The sequence below is a fragment of the Suncus etruscus genome, chromosome 15, assembly GCF_024139225.1.
Source record: "Suncus etruscus isolate mSunEtr1 chromosome 15, mSunEtr1.pri.cur, whole genome shotgun sequence".
In the NCBI taxonomy this organism is placed as follows: Eukaryota; Metazoa; Chordata; class Mammalia; order Eulipotyphla; family Soricidae; genus Suncus; species Suncus etruscus.
The window spans coordinates 3,650,403-3,672,843 of record NC_064862.1 but is presented as its reverse complement, the minus strand read 5'-3'; the positions used below and the strand labels follow the sequence as shown (position 1 = coordinate 3,672,843).

Below are 22,441 nucleotides of genomic sequence, written 5' to 3'. Positions count from 1 at the left end.
CGATCCCCCGGCTCCCATATGGTCCCTCAAGCCAGGAGCAACTTCTGAGCGCATATCCAGGAGTAACCCCTGAGCGTTACCGGGTGTGGCCCAAAAACAAAACAAAACAAAACAAAAAAAACAATAAGTGGACAGGAGTAGGGCAAGCGTAGGTGGCAGTAGACTGTGTGATAGGCATTCCTGTCACCATACTTAGGTGAGTTTCTTGAGGTACAGGTGGATTCCATTCTTTGAATTCAGCACAAGTTTGGCATTGGGAATGGGAACTCTGGAGGAGTCAGGAGCCAGTTCAAAGTGGAGCAAGGTCAGTGCCACAGCCACCTTCATCTCATTCCTGGCAAACTGCTTCCCAGTGCAGTTTCTGGAGCCCCCTGAGAAGGGCAGGAATGCTTGGCTGTGTCGAGAAGCACTTGGAGCAAGCCGGGAAAGATCAAACACCTCTGGGTCAGGCCACACTTTTGGGTTATGATGAAGTGCATAAAAGGAGAGCGCCACTGAGAAACCTTTGGGTAAGGAGCGCCCATCAGGGAAGGTGACTGGTGTGCTGAGCTCTCTGCTCACACCGGGCACTGGAGGGTACATTCGCATTGCCTCCTTGATGCACATGGTGATGTAGGGCATCTTTTCCATGTGATCGCAGGTGATGGAGGTGCCATCTCCCAGCAGGCTCTGCAACTCCTCCCTGCACAGCTGCTGGTGCTCAGGGTTCAAGGCCAGAGCATAGAGGATCCAGGAGATGCCACTGGCTGTGGTGTCATGACCCTCAAACATGAAAGTGTCCACTTCTGCTTACAGGTCCTTGTCAGACAGGCTGCTCCCCTTCTCTGTCTTGGCAAAGAGCAGGATGTCCAGGAAATCCAGGTGTCTCTTCTTCTTAATCTTTTCTAGCTCGCCCTCATTCTGCAGTTGTGTCTTCCTCTGCTGAATCACGTGGTCTGTGTGCTCGTGGGCAACCTCACAAACCTTGGAGTTACTACGACCATTAAAGGACAGGCTGTATAGGAAGTCATTCTGGTGGAAGGCATCACTTACTCGGGAATAGAAGAAGCCCTTCAGTTTCTCGATGGCCTGAATGTAGGACTGGGACTTCCTGTCAGTCTGCATGCTGCTGCGATGACTGAAGGCACACTTCATGATGGTGCCCAGTGTCATCAAGGAGAGAGACTCAACAATCTCAATGGGGTCACTTCCATGGAACTTTGCCCATTTGTCCAGCATCACTCGCACAGAGTCAGCTGTAATTCCCACATAGGGTTTGAGGATGTCATAGTGGAAGGCTGGAGTCAGCATGTGCCGGTGCTGGAACCAGGTCTGCCCATTCAATAGGAGCAAACCGTACCCAATCCAGGGAGCAGCCAATCTATAGGGAATAGTAGACTTGGATCCTGACCTTCTTCAGATTGGTCTTGGGAAGAGTTCTTGCTTTGGGGGTACTTTTAGAGCTAAGTCCGTTTTCAAGTAACAGTCCATATTAGGAAGAGTTGGTAAGGAGGGACGCACAGCATGAGTCAGCAGGGGAGTTGGTTGGCTCTTCTTGCCGGGGACGAGGTGTGGGTTTGACTGCGTGTCCCTTCACTTGGGTGCTGGGTACTAGTTCATTGGGGTAGAAAGTCAGTCTTGATGCCTAATGGATTAAGAACTGAGGGTGAAGAGTTTTAATAAGGTGGGAAATCTGGATGGGGTTGAGGGGTGCAGGGATAGTCGGATATCCAAAGGGGGGAAAGGGGAAAGTATATAGAAGGGGGCAGGAAAGAAGAAAAGAGAAAAAAGAAAAGGAGAAGAGAAAAAAAAGAAGAAAGTAGTGAGAAGAGAGGAGAAAATAGCAAGGGAATGCTCGTTTGCTTGAATGTGTTCAATGAGTAGGGCCTGTAGTATAAGTCTGTAGGTTACTGTTGCTGCTTCGGTGGTCTGGCTCGTCAAGTGCTACAAGTCCTAAAAGAAGGTATAACCTAGAGATAAAGTGTATGTTAAAGAGTTTTCTCGGGATATTCTCTTAGTGCAAGCTGGGTGCAAGTGCAAGTGTGACACGAGATACCATACCTTTTATATTTTTTTCTCCTCTTTCAGAATTCAGTTTCTTTTTTTCACCTTTTTTTATATAATAATATCTTTATTTAAGCAGCATGATTACAACATGTTTATAGTTGGGTTTCAGTTATAGAAAGGAATCCCTTCCCCACTGCAACTTTCCCACCACCATTGTCCCCATCTCCCTCCTCCCCAATACCCTGCCTATATTCCAAGTAAGAATAAATAAAATGTAGAAAATATTTTCTGTAGAAATTCAATGATATTCATAGAGAACACAAAAGGAGTTAGCAAAAAATTAGTATAATTAATTCAATTAAATAGTTCAGTAAGATGACCAGCTAAAGTTAAATCTAATAATATATCATCAAAAACAGTAGAAATCAAATGACATTTTAATAATTTATGCTAATGAAGTTCAATGCATTTTCAGAAGCTAAAATATAGAAATGTATGATCTCTACAGATGTAATCAAACACTTTTTTGAAAGTCACGAAGAAAGCTTACATAAGTGAATGTTATTTTGACTATTATGTAAAATAAATAATCTAGGGGGAGACTTCAGAGATAATGTTGGTACATGTGGAAGCAGTTCAAGTCACTATAGTGCTTCATATATTATGATGATCGAGAATTTTAGTCTTATTTTTTAAAATACAATAAATGCAAAAAAATAAAATTTTGGGTCTGACTTAATTTGTATATTATCTTTTCAGTGTTATCTACTAGTTCATACAAAATAGTGTAGCAAATTAAATTCTTGTACCTGTTCAACCTTATGTATGTAGGATTTTTTTTTAGTTTGGTTTTTTGGGCCACACCTGGTGACACTCAGGGGTTACTTCTGGCTATCTGCTCAGAAATTGCTCCTAACTTGGGGGACCATGGGATGCCAGAGATCAAACCCAGGTCCGTCCTGGTCAGCCGAGTACAAGGAAATGCACTACTTTTGTGTTATCACTTCACCCCTGTATGTAGGATTTTTAAATATTTAAGAGACAGTAAGTAATTGAGGAGGTAAAATACATCCCTTGCAAAGCCCTGAAGGTGATACCTGGAAGCTCTGGGATGGGACTGTCCCAAGAAGTTATAAACATTCCTGGGATAACCCATATCAAATTTTTAAAATTTTTTTAAATATTTATACTTCCTGGTTTTTTTTTAGAAGGCAAGTGAGCTTGTAGTAGCAAAAAATAATTTCCACAGTGGCAACTCTGTGTGGAATAAAAGGATTACAGAGGTCAGTACACAGGGGATCTGATGATAAGCATAAAGTTGATTTTTTCCAAGTGATTATAGATAACATGGGTATTTATTATGTTATCATGTTTTGCTATTTCATGTGTTCAAATATAGAATGATTTAATTTGAAAGGAACTCATAACCATTTATATGAAGCAAAAGAAAAGACTGGGGGAATTCTTTTTAAATTTAAGCTCCAAAATTTAAATTTAAATTTAAATTTAAGCTCATCAAAATAATAAAGTTTTACAAAACAAAGGCAGCTTTGTGTAATAGTAAGAAAAACACTGTCTCAATTAATGATAATATAAAAAATGTATAGGTTTTCACTTATTTCTTTCTACTAGAATATAAATTTACTATGCCAGATTTTTGTTTATATTGGTCCTTTGTTATATCCAAAGTTATTATGTTGCTGTTTGGCACAGTTTAGTAAAAAATATTTGTGATATGATGAATGATTCTGTGTGTATATAAAACAAATATATTTTTTTCATTTATTTTGCTATTAATTTGTTCAAGAATTCTCTCATAAAGCATTTATTTCTCTGACCATTTTTTCTGCCATTGAGGGTAAGGTATAGTTACCTTTTTTGTTATTCTTTTGTTTTTGTTTTGTTTTGTCATTAGGGCTGTTATGCCCCACTCTATTCAGGGCTTACTCTCGGCTCTGCTGTCAGGTCTATAAGTGGTGCCAGGGATCTAACTGAAATTGGCTGCATGTAAGGTGCCTGTGTTCACATTATTATCTATTATTATCTTTGAGAATAAATCATATCTGATTAGATATATGGCCCTTAAACATTTTATAAAAGCCATCGGTGTAATTAACTTAGATACCCGTGTTTTGCAATGGAATGTTATATATAATAAAAGCTCTTACAAATTTTCCCTATGCTTCAATTGTTTTTCAAATAAAACTTTTCTTTTTTTATATTTATATTTATTTATTTTAAATATAAATCTTTGTTTATGCGCCATGATTACAAGCATGACTGTAGTTGGGTTTCAGTTATACATAGAATACCCCCTTCACCAGTGCAACATTCCCATCCCCCACCCCTCCCTGCATTCGTGACATGCATTTCACTTCTCTCATTTTTTAACTTTGCCATGCTAGTTGTTAGTCTAGTTATTTCCCTAATAGAGTTCACCACTCTTTGTGGTGAGCTTCAAATCACTTTTTGTGGTGAGCTTCAAATTGGGAGCCGGTCCTTCCAGCCCTTAACTCTATTGGCTCTGGATCTTATTACATAAATGTCTTATTATGTCTTTAAATTTTCTTAAAACCCAGAGATAAGTGAGACTATTCTGTGTCTATCTCTCTCTCTCTCTGACTAATTTTACTCAATATAATAGATTCCTATGTACAATCCACGTATAGGAAATTTCATGACTTTATTTCTCCTGATGGCTGCATATATTCATTGTGTATATGTATCACTGACTCTTTAGCCCCACGTACACTCCTGGGGTCTCAAACTCAATTAACTGGGGGGCCGCAGGAGGCAAGTCGGGGTGAGGCAAGGGCCAGCATAAGGGATTTTGCTTACCGAATATTCGCAATAAAAAATAACGCACTAGTAAGAAAAAAATCGCAAAAAAATCACATTAAACATTTGCATATACTCTGAATGGAACTGCTCGGGGTATGCGAATGTTTAATGCGATTTTTTCTTACTAACGTGATTTTTATTGCGATTATTCAGTAAGCGATAAATCGCCAATACTGCGATATTTGAAGGCCGGCTGTGGGCCATAAAATGTTGTATGGAGGGCCGCAAACGGCCCGCGGGCCGCGAGTTTGAGACCCCTGCTTTAGCCATTCATCTGTTGAAGGGCATCTTGATTGTTTCCAGAGTCTGGCTATTGTAAATAGTGCTGCAATGAATATAGGTGTGAGGAAGGGATTTTTGAATTGTATTTTTGTGTCCCTAGGAGTAGAATAGCTGGGTCATATGGGAGTTCAATTTCCAGTTTTTTGAGGAATTTCCATATTGTTATGGGGATTTATCACTAATAAAGCAGTCTAATATTATTTCATATTTTTCTGAATTTTCTTCTGTGTGACTCTTATTAGTGCTAGATTACGTTTGACTCCTTCCAGGAGTTTACTGTGTTTTTCTGCCCTAAATACTACCTAGTGCCAAATCTTCACATGGCAAAAATTGCTCTATAAACCTTGTGACAATTTAGTAAATTTTTCTTAAATTGTCTTTCCCTACATCATGAAACATAAATAAGATTCTTTGGTCTCATTTTTTTAATTTGTCTATCATGCATTGTTCATAAGTTGAAAACCTTGGTGTTGGTGTAATTCGTTTAGGTAATCTATTATTTCATTGACAATAAAAAGCTTTGGAGTATTTTGGCTTTTTTACAGGGAACACATAGCCCCACTTCAAATAGGCTTCAAGTCTTTATTACTGTCACATGCCTACCTCATTAAAGCCCACACGGATTTACTGAAAATGGTTTCTTTTCCAATGATAGCTTTTAGTCTCAGTCTTCATTCTGGTTTCAAACTTCATTCATTAATTGTTCATTTGGATATTTATTTTCTTCAAAATTCATCTGTAAAATTGATATATCAATATATCCAGGCCTCTAGTTTTTTATTGTCTGAAAGTTTATAATGTTTCTTGCTTATCCTATTTCTAGAAATGGAGGCCTTCTAAGATAAATATTTATTTTCTGTAATCTCACATAGCTTCTTAGGCCAAGAGAATTCCCTTTCAAATTTCCCCAATACTTACTGTGCCTATGCAAGAAAAAAAGGCAAAAAAAAAAAAAAGCACAAACTTCGCCACAGGCAGCCCTCCTTTTTTTTTCCTTTTTGTGTTGTTGTTTAGTAGTTGTTTTTGTGGCTGTGTATTCTGTCTTTGCTTCTTCTTCATTTTTCTCTTCCCCCCTTTTTAAATTGATATTGATAGCACCTAGATGGATTCCTCCCAGCTTTTTATTTTCCAACAGAACCACAGAACTTGAATCATTTATTCTTCCTCCTAAATTAAGGGGAAATAAAAGAAAGTGTATGGTACCAGGAGCAAACAGTCACATGAACATTGAGTGGAAATAAATAATGGTCAGGCCTAAATACCAAACCCAAAGTCAACAACAACAGAATCAAGATCTACAACAAGTTATATCAAAGGGAACCCATTACACTAGCAGTCCAGGGGGCAAAAGGGGAAAGTATCAGATGCATGCTGGGAACAGGGGCAAAGGGAGGTCAACACTGGTGGTGGGAATGGCCCTAATTCACTGTCACTATGTACCTTAAATATAACTGTGAAAGACTTGTAATTCACATGGGTCTCAATAAAATTTATTAAAAAAGTAATATATTCTGCCTTGTATTTTATTACTATATATCTTTGCATACCTATGCATTGGTCTAGTTTAAAAACACATGAACAAAAGCTAACTTAAATCCCCCAATTTTCCCTTTGACTTGCTAGTTTTAACCAAGAGGATAGAGAAGTGAAGGTTTGCATCTATTTCTAAAATGTTAACTCACGCTTTATAATTCTTCGTTAAGCTTTTTATCTGAATATTCTGCTCTGTCATTCAAATGGCACTGGAAATCAAATAGCTAAAGATTAGATCAAAATGTAAAAAGCAGAAGAAAAATTCTTTATTCCTTTAAAATATTTAAGCTCTGTACTATCCAAAAATCTGACCAAGAATAAAACCAAGTTTGCATTGATAGCCTGAAGGCAAAATATCCTATTATATATGCTACACAACCAGGCTGCAGTTTAGATATTTTATTCATTTCTTACAAAGAAATTTTATTATCATCCCATAAATGTTTTAATATATTTTTATATATTTTATATAAGTGTTTATATAGATAGCTAGACATATTGTCAACCACATATTTACTGTGCTTATGCTGAGAGGTTTTTCGTTCCCGAGATAGAATCCTTTTCAACGCAACCTGCATTATTTTTTAAAAGCTGAACAAGCAACCGACAGGCATTTGTTAAGCAACAAGAGTACCTCAACAGACTGGGACTTAAGCCATTGACGTCAGAGTACATTAGCCAAAACATTTTCCCCTCCTCCATAGTCCTAAACTGTAAACACCCAGCTCCTATGCAATTAGCCTGACTACTTTGGAGCTTGGAGCAAGTGAATGTGAAATGCACTCCCCCGACATGCCTGCTAGGTTGCCAGAAAAGAGCTCAGTCCTATAACGAATCTACAGAATTGTCCATGTTTAGTTATTTCACAGCATGCAACAGGAGATTTAAAAATAAACAATGTAAGAGCTGAACATAGGTAGAGGATTAGTTAGAGAACAAAAAGACATGGAAGAGTGTTTCTACATTTATAAATAAGCATAAGACATTCATTCCCCATGTTCTTGTGTCTATTATCATTATATCAGCTTTAACATTTCAGATATTTTAATTTAAAAGATAATATATTTTGTTGCTTTAGAGAGTGTATCATCATTTTTTTCTAAAGGTCTTTTGTTCATAATGTTAACTCTCTACAGGGAACCCAAAATGGAAAATTCTTCACTTGTGGTTTGTTGCAATACAATACAGATGACAACAAACTTGCAGATGGGCTCCTTAACCCATCAAAAATTCAGTAGGAAATTGGAAACCTAGAGGTGCTCTTTTAAAGATAGAGATTAATCCTGAACACTACCCAGCATGGCTAAATTACAAAAACAGAAAAAAAAATTAAAAAACAACATTGTCAACGATTGGTTAGTACTTGGACATAACTATCTTTGACATCACAAAGGTTTAAATCTTTGTCTAAACTCAATGTGTCTTGTGTTTCTGAATTTTAATACCTTCATCTCATTACTACTTCTTAAATTGTTTACTCAAGTTTTCTTTCCTAATTTCCCCTTATCATTTCATATATACCCTTGGATTAGAAAACTTTATTAACATGCATTAGGATAGGGTAACGTATAAAGGTGAGAATGAATAGGTGAACTAGAGATGATATAGGACTGTGGTGATAGAGTCTTGAGCAGTTTGAAGGCAGGGATGTGCAGTAGCTTTGAGCATCACCCCATACTATTGTACCTATGTTACCTTACTCATAATTTAAAATTATCTTATTAAAATAATAAAATATAATATCCCTGTCTAGAAATTAGGGAGATAGGTCAATACATTGGATGTATGTGTTGCAGTTGAAAGGCCCCAAGTTCAATTCCCAGAACTAGTTGCTTTATATCCTAGCACAGACAGCTGTAGTTCTCTTGGCTCAAGCCACATCAAAAAGCCCTAGCATTAAACTCATATGGCATGTGAAGCATTACCAGGAGTGGCCCCATGCTCCTGGAAGCCCCCAAGGTGAACACAGTCTGAAATTAAGAACTTATTTGCAAATATGTCCAAGTTCTCTGAAGAAATTTACATATCCACACACTCTAAATGCACTTATAATAGAGGAATGAATGATCACTCCCTTAAGAGCAAGTTTGGCTATCATCCCATGTCAGATTCCAGGACTATATGTGAAAAAACAAAAAAAGGCCATATTTATAAAAATTATAAAAATTTGACCAAATAATACACCTACATAAAACTAAATGTTATTATACCTGAAAAGATAATTCAATGTATTTTTAAAGGAAAGACTTATTTTAAACATTTCAAAATCTTAAGAAAGTGGAAAATTTTGAGGCCTAAACACGTTCCTGCTCTTGATCTTTTTCCAATAAAGAGCTGTTTTGGAAAATTTGAGTAACATCTATGTAGGGCTTTGAAATATATAGTGAGCCAAAACAAAAGTGAACAGGGAGGGCAATATGATGATTCAAAGCATATTTTTTAAATGACATTTTAAGTGGAATTATTTCTCTCAATGGAACATTTTTTTATAGTTGTCTTATATTGTGACACAAATTATAATACAAAACAACAAAGCTTCTCTTATTGTAAATGTGCATTTAAAAGTATGTAAGAGCTTTTTATCCAGATTACAAGCATAATTAGTTATTTACTATAGGAATATTTCTATTTGAACAGAAAATTTATGTAAATTATGTAAATTTATGTAACTTTCCCACATATTATTAACATAACAATGATTACTTATTATTTAGTAAATTATTAACTGATTACTATACCAGTAGAAATTTTCAGGAATATTTTCTTTTTTTTTTTTTTTGGTGGTTTTTGGGTCACACCCAGCACTGCTCAGGGGTTTTTTCCTGGCTCCGTGCTCAGAAATTGCTCCTGGCAGGCACGGGGGACCATATGGGATGCTGGGATTGAACGGATGACCTTCTGCATGAAAGGTAAACGCCTTACCTCCATGCTATCTCTCCAGCCCCAGGAATATTTTCAATGAATTAAATGTTTCATATTTAAGCATTTTATCAAGAGAAAAATTATATTACACCTTGAACAACATGCTGATTATATTTCTTTTCAATCAAAATACAAATATTCATATAACATATACCCACTATTAGGTCTCTTGGCAATCTTATGTAAAGGACTAAGGAGATCTAAGTTTTCTGGCTTTAGTGCTCACTATAAACTTATGATGTGAATAGCACGGGAATCCAAATTGATCCTATCACAATTGGTCAATGAAACCAAAGGAAACAGATGTATACCGTTCCAACTTTATTCCAGTAAGCCCTTTACCAAAGAACTCTATCTGGAGCTGGGACAATAGAAGAGCAGTCGGGCATTTGCCTTGCATGCGACTGACCCCAGAAATGGATCTGGATCTAATTCCTAGCAACCCGAATGGTCCCCTGAGCCAGGAGCGATTTCTGAGTGCATAGCCAGGAGGAACCCCTGAGCATCACCTGGTGTGGCCTCCTAGACCCCCCAAAAAACCTCTATCATGATGCATTATCAATTATAATAAACAGAAAAATAGTTTACATGTATATTTTATCTGAATTATAATTTACCCCCTTTTAAAAAAATCTATCTTAACACTACAAAACTATGTCTAGAGGCAAAATATGAAAGTCCCATCACTATTATAAAACACTAGAGAGGCTATCATGTTCATTATTTATTGTTTTTCTTTTAAAATTAATTCTTATGATCAGATAATAGTTTAAACATACCTATGTTTTCACCAATATTTGAAAAATAATAATAACTTTTCTATTTTTCCCCACCTTAATAAATATTATAAAGTTGAAGTTCTCTCTGTTCACTGCCTTTTCCCTAGCCATTAACATTCACTAGCCTGTGTTTGAGCCAGAGTTAACAGTGTCTACCTCTGGATGTTATGACTTCAAATTGTCCTTAAGTCATAGGGATCATGTTCCACACATATTGTACAATCATTAACTTCATGCAATGATGTTAGCTAAGATCCCATCTTTCATGGTAATATTTTCTCTCCATTGAGTGAAACGAAGTCAGTCCTATGCAGCCTATAATGTCTTACCTTTGGCTGTTTTCTCATACTAGTCCTCCATTTAACTATTTATAATGATAAACATTTAATTATTTCTGAGCAGAAACTGAAGCTATGTCCTAATTCGTCCTGACTTGCAATTAGGCCCCTCTGATAAAACTTATTATTCAGCTCTGGCAAACTACTATTACTGCTAACGTCCCCAATTTTCTAATAATCAATTCCAATTTTTCAGTGCTTAAGTAAAATTTTATTTTCACATATCTAACATTAATCTATCACCAAATCCTGTTGGCTTTATATGGAGGGAGAGTGTGTGTCTGTATATAAATCATTACTAAAAGTAAATGACTTTTTCTTTACATTTCGTTAACTCCTCAACACATATTTTATGCTCTATAACTATTTAATAAATACATATTATCTTTCCTAGCTGTTCAATATGTATTTTTAATTAAGTTTTTTTTCTTTCTAAGCTTTCTTCTTTTAAAATGCATCTTAATTCTTCATATAATAGAAATATTTTAGGTCAAGAACAGGATGGAAGCACATACTAAAACCTCCGGCCACACTACAACAACAGAAACAAAAATCATAGAAAATTATCTTTTACAAATGTCAAAAATGAATGTATGAGGAAGACAGAGAGGGGAAGAGAAAGCAAGTTAATATGGCATATAATATTAGAAATGCTAGACGATACACCAAGGGCAAAGGAGATTTAAAAAGATGAAGATGGACAAAAGCACTGTAACAGTAAAGCATTACATAGTTTAGAGAAAAGAGAAGAAACACACAAGTGAGACTGACTAGGAGTGCTGAGTGATGTATGAGAACCCAAATGTCTGAGAAGCAAAGCAAAAAATGTTCTAATAGTTACTACAGGTGAAGTCACATCCAAGCATACGGAGTGTCCTCAGATTTCTACCTGATGCATAGTTGGAGGACCAGGGTCACACTCCATGGTACTAAAGCACCATCTGGATTTACTTGAGTAGCTTTGTGATCATGTCGGGATGGTGGTGGGGGTGAAATCAAGACCTTGTACAAAGATAGAACCTATGTTATACTTATTGAGTTATCTTTCCCAGTACCCAAGAAAGTGCTTTAAAATTTCGGAGATGTGGTCCTTTGTTTTCTGTTCCTCTTTTAGGGGGGTGTAGGGACCTGATGCTCATCCTAATGGGACTTGAGGACTACATGAAGTGCTAGGGCAAACCCTGCATGTAAAAGGCAAGTGCTCTACCCATTGTACTTCCATTCATGTCAAAGATAGTACAGTGGGTAGAGCCCTTGCTTTGCAAACAACTGATCTAGGTTAGAGCTCTGTAGCCCCAAGCTTGCTAGGAGTGAACCATGAACCCAAACAGAAATAAAATAAAATAAATCAAAGAATATGGAGATCTTTAACTTTAAGGAAAGAATAAAGACTGTAGACAAGAATACTATTCATCTTAGAGAATATAGGTTCAGAACTTATAGGTTCAGCATTTCCGAGTTTAATTTTACCAGGATAGGAATTTGAAAGGTAAATAATATATGCAGAGCAAGAAACTTAAAAGTGTGTTTAAAAAATTAATGTAATAATAAACCTTTGAGGGGCTGGAGAGATAGCATGGAGGTAAGGCATTTGCCTTTCATGCGGAAGGTCATCGGTTAGAATCCTGGCATCCATATGGTCCCCTGAGCATGCCAGGAGCAATTTCTGAGCGGGGAGCCAGGAGTAATCCCTGAGCGCTGCCGGGTGTGACCCAAACCCCCCCCAAAAAAAAGTAAACATTGGAAAGGGATACAGTGAACTGAAATACTAGATGTATTTGTTGAAGAATAGGATACTGAAAACTGATTTAGAAAAGGAATTTGTTGGTAGTAATAAAGTCTTGGATGTGATTATATGAGTGGAACCATGGCAGATAGAACTGTTGGAAGTCAGGTGATCGAAAAAAATGCTATGACAGAAAGAATTATCAGGGTAAATATGAAAATGAGCCTAGCACCATCTCATGAAATGAATGTAATTCAATATCACAAGTTTGGAAAGTAGGTTGCATAACTATACATGACTGTTCAATACTCAAAGTTTAGAAGAGTTATTAATAACCTATCAGTTAAGTTATTAGTAGATAATCTAAAACAACGTTTTCCATCCAATTTGGACATTGATAGAAATGTCCTATATTTTTTACATGTGGTCAATGGTTACGATATTAATGGCAAAGCAATGAGAGAATAAAAAGATTTACCTTATCATTAGGATCAATAGTAAAAGAATAGAAAAAGAAAAGTTAGATTTTTAGAAGCATATAAAGAAAGCAGTATCAGATAAGACTAAGTAATACTGAATACAGATATATGGAGACCAAATATATATATTTTCTTTCTTTAATTTTTGTGAGTTCCAGAAGATAACATAAAAAGTTTTATGAAATGAAGAGGGAGAAGAAAATATGGGGAAAATGATGTATGCATTATTATTTATATGTATATTATAATTGGTGTGGGCCTTTTGATGATAAAGTAAATTTGCATTAATTTCTTGTTCTTTGGAGATAACAAAACTATGTTTAACACAAGTTGACATTTAATATATATTTATCAAAAAAGTAAAAATATGAAATCTAATATTTTAGGAAAGTTATTTTTTATAAAAAAGGGGTTTGTTCACTTTCTGTTCCCTTGTCTTTTTAAGTTTCTTAAACATCTTCAATATTTCCTCTTTAAGGGATAGGCATACAATGAGCACACTAACATGTGGGATATAAAAAAAGAAAGTATAATAATAATATTCAAAGAGAATAGAGGCAAGGGCCAGGAAATTTGGTTCAATGTAAGAATTTGCCAAAGGAATCACTAGGACAATGATATTTGGGAATGATCACTCTGGGCAACAACTGAGTACTGAAAAGAGATAACGTGATATGCATGATACCCTTTCAGTAACAATACTGAAAACTCAGTGTCTAGGAGAGAAAGAGAGTGAAAGAGTTTGTAAAATGCCTGTTTGACACAGAGAGGAAGGCAAAAGGGACACTGGGTACATTGGTGGGAAGAAATGCACACTGGGTTAAAGGATGAGTGTTGGAAATTGTATGACTGAAACTAAATCACAAACAACTTTGTAACTGATTTCACAGTGCTTAAATTAAAGAATTTACTTAAAAAAATAAAGTCCTTATCAGTTAGGTCAAATAAGTAGTTACTACTGTTTGAGTCTTTACAGTTATTACCTTGTTTCACCAAGCATGGTGGGGTTTTGTGTTGCTTTCTCATTGTAACTTTTGTACTTTTGTGTGGATCGGAGACTAGAATTATAATGTCAGTATATTTTCTGACAGATATGATGATGTAATGAAATGTACAGCCATGTTAGTTAGCAGCTGCACATTTGGGGAGTTCCTGACTAAGTGTCAAAATAGCACATCCCTAAGTGCAGCTTCATAACTTGGAGTTAATAGAGCCAGTAAAGGGGCTTTTATATCCTAGCTGAGGTCTTCTGAGGTCTTTGGGGACATAACTAGGCTGACTGGCACATTTTGGCGGTGTATGGGTTGGGTTGAGGGAAGTCCAGACCTGAAATTAAGAAAACAAAGCTATATTACAGCGTTAATATTAGTCATTATTCACATTTACCCTTAAAAATAAGTAGAGAGACAGGAGACAGGAGAGTTCGTACCACACTCTGTGGTAGTCAAGTCTCCCTCCTGGCATTATATTCAAGGTTTCTTTCTGAATGTGGCTCCGGGGACCATGTTCGCTGCCAGGGATCAAATTCAGGTCAGTTGCATGCAAATTAAACAACTTATCTTCTAGGTGATCTGCCATTTCCACATTTACTCGCTTCAATACATTTTTCATATTTAACAAATGATATTGTTCTGTTAAACTCTGGTGCACAGTCAGGACATACTTCATTCCACATTTAGTTCAGCATTACTCACAGTGAATCTCAAGATAAAGCTCAGTGGAGCATTTTCACAGAAACAGGATTTAGAAAGTTTTGCCTAGACTAAGCAATGAACCAGAATAACAAGTTGATTTTAGATCATCAGCCTTAACAACCTCAAGAATTATATTTGTGGATTACTCATTCTTGAAATAAGATTCATGTTAATACATATGATTCAGGTACTTTTAAATATTATTACCATCAAAAATATAGAGGGTAGAGTGGTTATTTTGTATGTAATCAACCTGGTTTGAGTCCCTGGAATGCCATTTGGTCCCTTGAGCTCCTAAAGGAGTGATTCTTTTGAGCACAGAACTCGGTTTAAGTCCTGAGCAATGCTATATGTGGCCCCCAAACTTTATATATATATATATATATATATATATATATATATATATATATATATATATTCATATGTATAACATAGAATTGTATGATTTTATCTCCTCTTATAGCTGAGTAGTATTTCATTGTGCTACATATGTACAATTTCTTTATCCAGTCATTTATCCTTAGATTCTTGGACTATTTCCAGTTCTTGGTTATTGTGAATAATGCTGCATAGAATATAGAAAAAATACCTTTTTTAAATAGTGTGTGGCCATTGGAAAACTAAACTAAATTAGACAACTGAACAAGAACTAGAAATACTAAGTCATATAAAAACTCAATTGTTTTTGTTTCTTGTTTGTTTGTTTGAGAAGCAATATTGTTTTCCAAAGAGACTTTCTTTATCCTACACACATCCACTGTAATACTGATTGTTTTTGTTCTTTTCGATGTGCACCAATATCACTAATATGAATCAATATCTCATTGTTTTGATTTCCTTTTCCCTGGTGATAAATAAATGTAGAATTTCTGTTCACTTTTTCTCACCATGGCTTTTTTTGTTTTGTTTTTGTTTTTGGGCCACACCCGGTGACACTCAGGGGTTACTCCTGGCTATGCACTCAGAAATCACTCCTGGCTTGGGATACCATATAGGAAGCCAGGGGATTGTCTGCCTTATAAGGCAGATGCCTTATTGCTTGCGCCATCCCTTCGGCCCTTTCTTCCCATGTTTTAATAAAGTTGTCATTGCTGATATTTCTTATAACTGTTTTATATATCTTGCATATTAGCCTTTCTTTCTTAGACGAGTGGTGGATAAATATTTTATTCCACTCTGTAGGATGTCTGTTTATCATATTGATCGTTTCTTTTGAGTTGCAGAAGCCTCTCAATTTGATGTAGTCTTATTTATTTATTTTTGTTTCTATTTGCTTGGTCTATGGCATCAATTCATTGAAGATGCAGCTACATTTAATTTTTTGAAAGCTTCTATTTTTTCTCAGTATAATTAATAGAATTATTGATACAGTTTTTAAACTCATGTCTGCTATAAAAAATTTTAATCAATCTTGAACACAATTTCTTTTTTTTTTTGGCCACACCCAGTGACACTCAGGGGTTACTCCTGTCTATGCACTCAGAAATCGCTCCTGGCTTAGGGGACCATATGGGATGCAGGAGTTTGAACTGCGACCCGTCTTAGGCTAGCATGAGCAAGGCAGATGCCTTACTGCTTGTGCCACCCCTCTGGCCCCTTGTACAGACTTTTGTATAAAATGTGAATTATGGGTCTGAGTTCATTTTTTCAGTTGCTGACCACCAGTTTTCCAAAAACTATTTGTTGCAGAGGCTTTTCTATCTCTGGTTTGTTTCCAAGATCCTATATTGAATATTATACTTCCAAAAACATGAGAATTTGTCTCTAGAATCTCAACTCTATTTCCTTATTCTGAAACTATTACTTTTTCATATCACACCCGCCTGATTAATATAACATAAAGTATTTATTTAAATTGGGTAAAATAAATCCCCCTAGAATTTCTTTGTCTAATAGAAAGTTTTACTATCTCATACAATACAATTTTTTGCTTTTGGGATATACCTGGCTATACTCAGGATTATTCTTAGATCTGCACTTAGGGATCATACCTGGTAGTATCAAGGAGGCAAATAAATGTCAGAGATAAAGTCTGGCCTGCTGCATGCACCTATTCACTGTATTGTCTTTCTGGCCCCACACCATACAAATTTTAGTTGCCTTTCATCTGTCTCTAAGAAATGTCACAGGAAAATTTAGAGCAACTACATTGAATATACATAGTGCTTTGGGTAGACGTGTCCTTTTGACAATATTTATCCTTCCAATCCATGACCAAGAAATGTAGAGCCACTTCTTTATGTTTCATTATATTTTAATGACATAATTTTATTTATGAGTTCTTCACCTTAATAGTTATGCTGATTACAAGGTATTTAATTTTAAGGTACAATAGTGAATGGTATTATTTTCAATTTATCTCTCTCTTTTACTTCATAATATATAAAATACCACAGGGTCAGATCCATAGCATGATAGGGGGACACTTGCCTTGTATGTAGCCAACCCAGTTTCAATTCTCAGCATCTCATATGGTCCTTCAAGTGTGCCAGGAGTGATTACTGAGCACAGAACAAGAAGTAATTTCTGAGCATTGCTGAGTGTCCAAAACAAAAAAAGTGTCAAATAGTTCTGTGTATTTATTTTATAGCCTAGCATTTCTGTAAAAGTTTGTTTTTTCTAGGTGTTATTTTTGTAGGTTTTTGGGTTTTGTAAGTATAGCATCAGATCATCTAAATGGTGTTAATTTGATTTCTTCTCTTTCAACTATATCTTAATATTTTTCTTGTCTAGTTATTATGACAAGAACTTGTAGTGTGATGTTGAGAGGTAAGAATGAGAAACCTTTTTTGTTTCTAAGTTTAGAAAAAAAGTCTTTTAGTTTTTCATTACAATGTTACCTATGTGCTTGTGAATTATATTTTTAAAAATACAGAGTAAATATCCTTCTATTTCAAATTTAGAAGTGTTTTAATTTATCAAATTGCACTCACCACCCTTTGTGGTAAGATTCATATTATGAGCCAGTCCTTTCAGCCCTAAGCTCTATTGTCTCTGGGTTTTGTTACAATAATGTCTTTTATTCTTTGTAAAACCCATAGATGAGTGAGATATTCTGTGTCTATCTCACTCCCTCTGCCTTATTACACTCAGCATAATAGATTCCATTTACATCCATGTATAGAAATATTTCCTGATTTCGTCTCTTCTGATGGCAGCATAGTTTTCCACTGTATAGATGTGCCACATTTTCTGTAGTCACTCATCTGTTGTTGGCCATCTGGGTTGTTTCCAGATTCTGGCTATTGTAAATAGCTTTGCAGTAAATATAGGTATGCAGAAGGAATTTTTGTACTGTGTTTTTGTATTCCAAGGGTATATCCCTATGAGTGGGATAGCTGGTTCATATGGGAGCTCCGTGTCCAGTTTTATGAGGTATCTCCATATTGTTTTCCATAAAACTGGAGTAAACTGCATTCCCACCAGTAGTGAATGAGAGTTCCTTTCTCTTTAGATCCCTGCCAGTACTAATTGTTCTTATTCTTTGTGATGTGTTCCATTCTCTGTAGCTTAACATGGTATCTCATTGTTGTTTTTATTTGCAAATCCTTTATGATTAGTGATGGGGAGCATTTTTTTCATGTGTCTTTTGTCCTTTTATAGTTCTTCTTTGAGGAATTATCTTTTCATTTCTTCTCCCCATTTATTGATGGAATAAGATGTTCTTTTTTTTTGTTAAGTTCTGTCAGTACCTTGTATAGCTTAGATATTAGCCCCTTATCTTACAGGTATTGGGTGAATAGTTTCTCCCATTTTGTGGGTGACCTTTGAATCTTAGTCACTATTTTCCTTTTTTTTTTTTTTTACCCTTTTATTTTATTTTATTTTTTTTATTTAAACACCTTGATTACATACATGATTGTGTTTGGGTTTCAGTCATAAAAGGAACACCACCCATCACCAGTGCAACATTCCCATCACCCAACTCCCAAATCTTCCTCCTCCCCACCCAACCCCCGCCTGGACCCTAAACAGGCTCTCCATTTCCCTCATACATTCTCAATATTAGGACAGTTCAAAATGTAGAAGTCAGAAGCTTCTCAGATTAACATAGTCCCATGTGTTTATCTCCACTTTCACTAGTTTGGAGAATGATGTTTCCTCCTTGAAGATGCCTTTAGTCTCAAGATCATAGAGTGTTTTACCTACCTGTTCTTCTATATACCTTATGATTTGGGGTATGATATTATCTTTAATCCATTTGAATTTGATCTTTGTGCATGTTATTAGATGGAGGTCTGAGTTTGCTTTTTTGCATGTGGCTGACCAGTTGTCCCCAAACCAATTGTTGAAGAGGTTTTCCTTGCTTCTTTTATAATTTCTTGCCCCTTTATAAAAAATTAATTGATTAAATGTCAGGGGAACATTCCTAAATATTCAAGTCTATTCCATTTATCTGAGGGTCTGTCATTATTCTAATACCATGTGTTTTAATAATTATTGCTTTGTAATACACTTTGAAGTTGGGAAAGTGATGCTTCCCATATTTTTTTCCTAAAGGTTTCTCTAGATATTTGTGATTGTTTATTGTTCCAACTAAATTTTAAGAGTGTTTGATCTACTACGTTGAAGAATGTTATGGGTATCCTTAGAGGAATTTCATTAAATCTGTACAATGCTTTTGGAAGTATTGCCATTTTAATTATGTTAATCCTTCCAATCCATGAATAGGGGGTGTGTCTACCGTTCCTTGTTTACTCTTTTATTTCTTGAATCAGTATTTTGTAGTTTGCTTTGTATAGGCCATTCACCTCTTTAATTAAGTTGACTCTAAGGTATTTGAGTTTGTGTGGCACTAATGAGAATGGGGTTGCTTTTTTTTTTTTTTTTTTTTTTTTTGGTTTTTGGGCCACACTCGGTAACGCTCAGGGGTTACTCCTGGCTATGTGCTCAGAAGTTGCTCCTGGCTTGGGGGACCATATGGGACACCGGGGGATCGAACCGCGGTCCGTCCAAGGCTAGCGCAGGCAAGGCAGGCACCTTACCTTTAGCGCCACCGCCCGGCCCCAGGGGGGTTGCTTTTTTAATGTCTATTTCTTCTTTATCATTATTTGTGTATCAGAAGGCCATTTATTTATGCATGTTAATTTTGCAGCCTGTTACTTTACTCTATGTATCTAATGTTTCTAGCAGTTTTTTTGGTAGAGTATTGTTTTCTAAATATAGTATCATGGCATCTGCAAACAGAGAGAGCTTGACTTATTACTTGCCTGGATGCCCTTGATATCTTTTTCTTTCATAATTGCTATGGCAAGAACTTCCAGCACTATGCAGAGGTGAGAGTGGCAGCCTTGTCTTTTTAGCAGATTTTAGAGGGAATGATTTTAGTTTTTTTCCACTGAGAATTATATTTGCCATTGGCTTATGGTAGAGGGCCTTGACTTTATTGAGAAAAGTTCCTTCCATTATCATCTTGCTGAGAGTTTTTAATCATGAGTGGATGTTGGACATTATAAAATGCTTTCTCTGCATCTATTGATATGATCATATGGTTTTAATTTTTTGTGTTGTTGATATGGTGTGTTATTCTGATTGATTTATGTATGTTAAAACATTCTTGTATTCCTGAATAAAGCCTACTTGGTCATAGTGTATGACCTTATTGATGAGGCATTGGATCCCACTTGCCAGTATTTTGGGGTTTTGGGCCATATCCTGTCACACTCAGGATTACTCCTGGCTATGCACTCAAAAATCGCTCCTGTTTATGATGGAAACCTAACTACAAGCGTGATTGTAATCGTGGTGTTTAAATAAAGATCTATATTAAAAAAAATCGCTCCTGGCTTGGGTGATCATATGGGTCGCCAGGGGATTGAACAGTAGTCTGTCCTAGGCTAGTGTGGGCAAGGCAGGCACCTTATGGCTTGCGCCACTGCTCTGGCCTTGTTGCCAGGATGTTTTTTAAGGATCTCTACATCTGTGTTCCTCAGGGATATTGGTCTGTAATTTTCTTTTTCTGCAGCATCTTTGTCAGGTTTTGGTATCAGGGTGATGATGGCTTCATAAAAACTATTTCCCAGTGCTTCTGTGTCTTCAAATTCCTGAATGATCCTGAAAAGAATTGGTAGTGGTTTCTCTTGAGAGGTTTGAAAAAAATTTATGGGTGAATTAATCTGGGCCTGGGCTTTTTTTCTTGAAAGAATTTTTATTACCATTTTAATTTTCTCAATAATGATAGTCTGTTTAGATATGCTAGACCATCCTGATTCAACTGTGGAAGATTGTAAGAGTCCAAAAATTTATCCATTTCTTCCACATTTTCATGTTTTGTGGCATAGATTTTCTCAATGTAGTCTTTAAATATCCTTTGAATCTCCATATTATCTGGATGATCTCCATCTTTTCATTTCTAACCTGTTTAAGTTTCTCTCTCTTTGTGAGTTTTGGTAGTGGTTTATCAATCTTGTTTATTTTTTTTCAAAGAACCAACTTTTGGTTTTGTTGATTCATTTTTGGATTTCTACTTCATTGATTTCTGCTTCTAAACTTTGTTATTTTCCTCTGCCTACTTACTTTTGGTTTATTTTGTTGATCACTTTCTAATTTTGTTAGCTGTGTAATACAGCTATTATGTAAGTCCCTTCTTTCTTCCTGGTGTATGCTTGCAAATCTATAAATTTTCCTCTTAGAAGGACTTTTTCCACTTCCCACAAATTCTTATAATTTGTGTCTTTATTTACATTTGTTTCAGAAATTTTTTGGTTTCATCTCTGTTCAGACCTGTTTCAATTCCAGTTGTTAAAATTTTTCTTCTGTGTCCCTTATTAGTTCATTTCCAATTTAGTGCATTGTGATATGAGAGGGTAGTCTGTACAATTTTATCCCCTTGATTTTATGGAAGTATTATGAGCCAGCATGTGATCGATCCTGGAGAATGACCCATGTGCATTAAATAATGAGTATCCAATTTTCTGAGGATGAAGTGCCCAATATATATCTACTAGGCTACTTTCTTCTATTTCTCCTTTCAGGGCTAGTATATTCTTTTTGAATTTCAACCTGCTTCACCTATCAAGGGGTGACATGGTGGTGTTGAGGTCTCTCACAATTATTGCATCGCTACTGATATCTACTTTCAGATTTGTCAACAATTATATTAAATATTCTGCTGGTCCCTCACTAGGTGCAAATATGTTTAGAGTGGGATTTCTTCCTTTTGTACATATTCCATGATTATTACAAAATGTCCATATTTGTCCCTTATAATTTTTCTAAGTCTAAAATTTGTATTATCTGATATTAATATGGCCACTCTAGCTTTTTTTTTTTTTTGGGCCACACCCGGTAACGCTCAGGGGTTACTCCTGGCTATGCGCTCAGAAGTTGCTCCTGGTTTGGGGGACCATATGGGACGGCGGGGGAATCGAACCGCGGTCCGTCCAAGGTTAGCACAGGCAAAGCAGGCACCTTACCTTTAGCGCCACCGCCCGGCCCCGCCACTCTAGCTTTTTAAGGGAGTTGTTTGTTTGGATGATTGTCCTCCAACCTTTATTTGAGTTATGTTTGTTTTGACTATTCAGATGTTTTTCTTGTAGGCAGCAGAATGTTGAATTCAGATATTTGATCCATTTTGCCACTTGGGGCATTTAGTCTTGGGATTCAGTGTCATCATTATATAGAAGTTTGTTGTGTCTGTTGGTATGTCTTATCTTAAAGTAGACCTTTCAGCTTTTCCTTTAAGGCTGGTTTTGAGTCTGTAAAGATTCCAAGCTGTTGTTTATCCTATCCATAAAGATATGTATATTTGCTTCAGAACTGAATGTGAGTCTGTCTGTGTGTAGTATTCTAGGCAAAGTATTCATTTTATTGTGTTTTTTAACTATATTCCACCACTGTCTTCTGGCCTTGAGGGTTCCTT

At 36.0% G+C, this 22,441-nt stretch overlaps 1 protein-coding gene and 1 pseudogene across 1 annotated transcript in view; one reads left to right on the top strand and one right to left on the bottom strand.

Moving 5' to 3' along the window:
- Window positions 1-22,441, top strand: part of BCLAF1 (BCL2 associated transcription factor 1) — a 1,193,665-nt gene that overhangs the window by 680,157 nt on the left and 491,067 nt on the right. The window lies entirely within an intron of this gene.
- LOC126031298 (cytochrome P450 4A11-like) overlaps window positions 1-22,441 on the bottom strand; it is a 450,346-nt pseudogene that overhangs the window by 405,101 nt on the left and 22,804 nt on the right.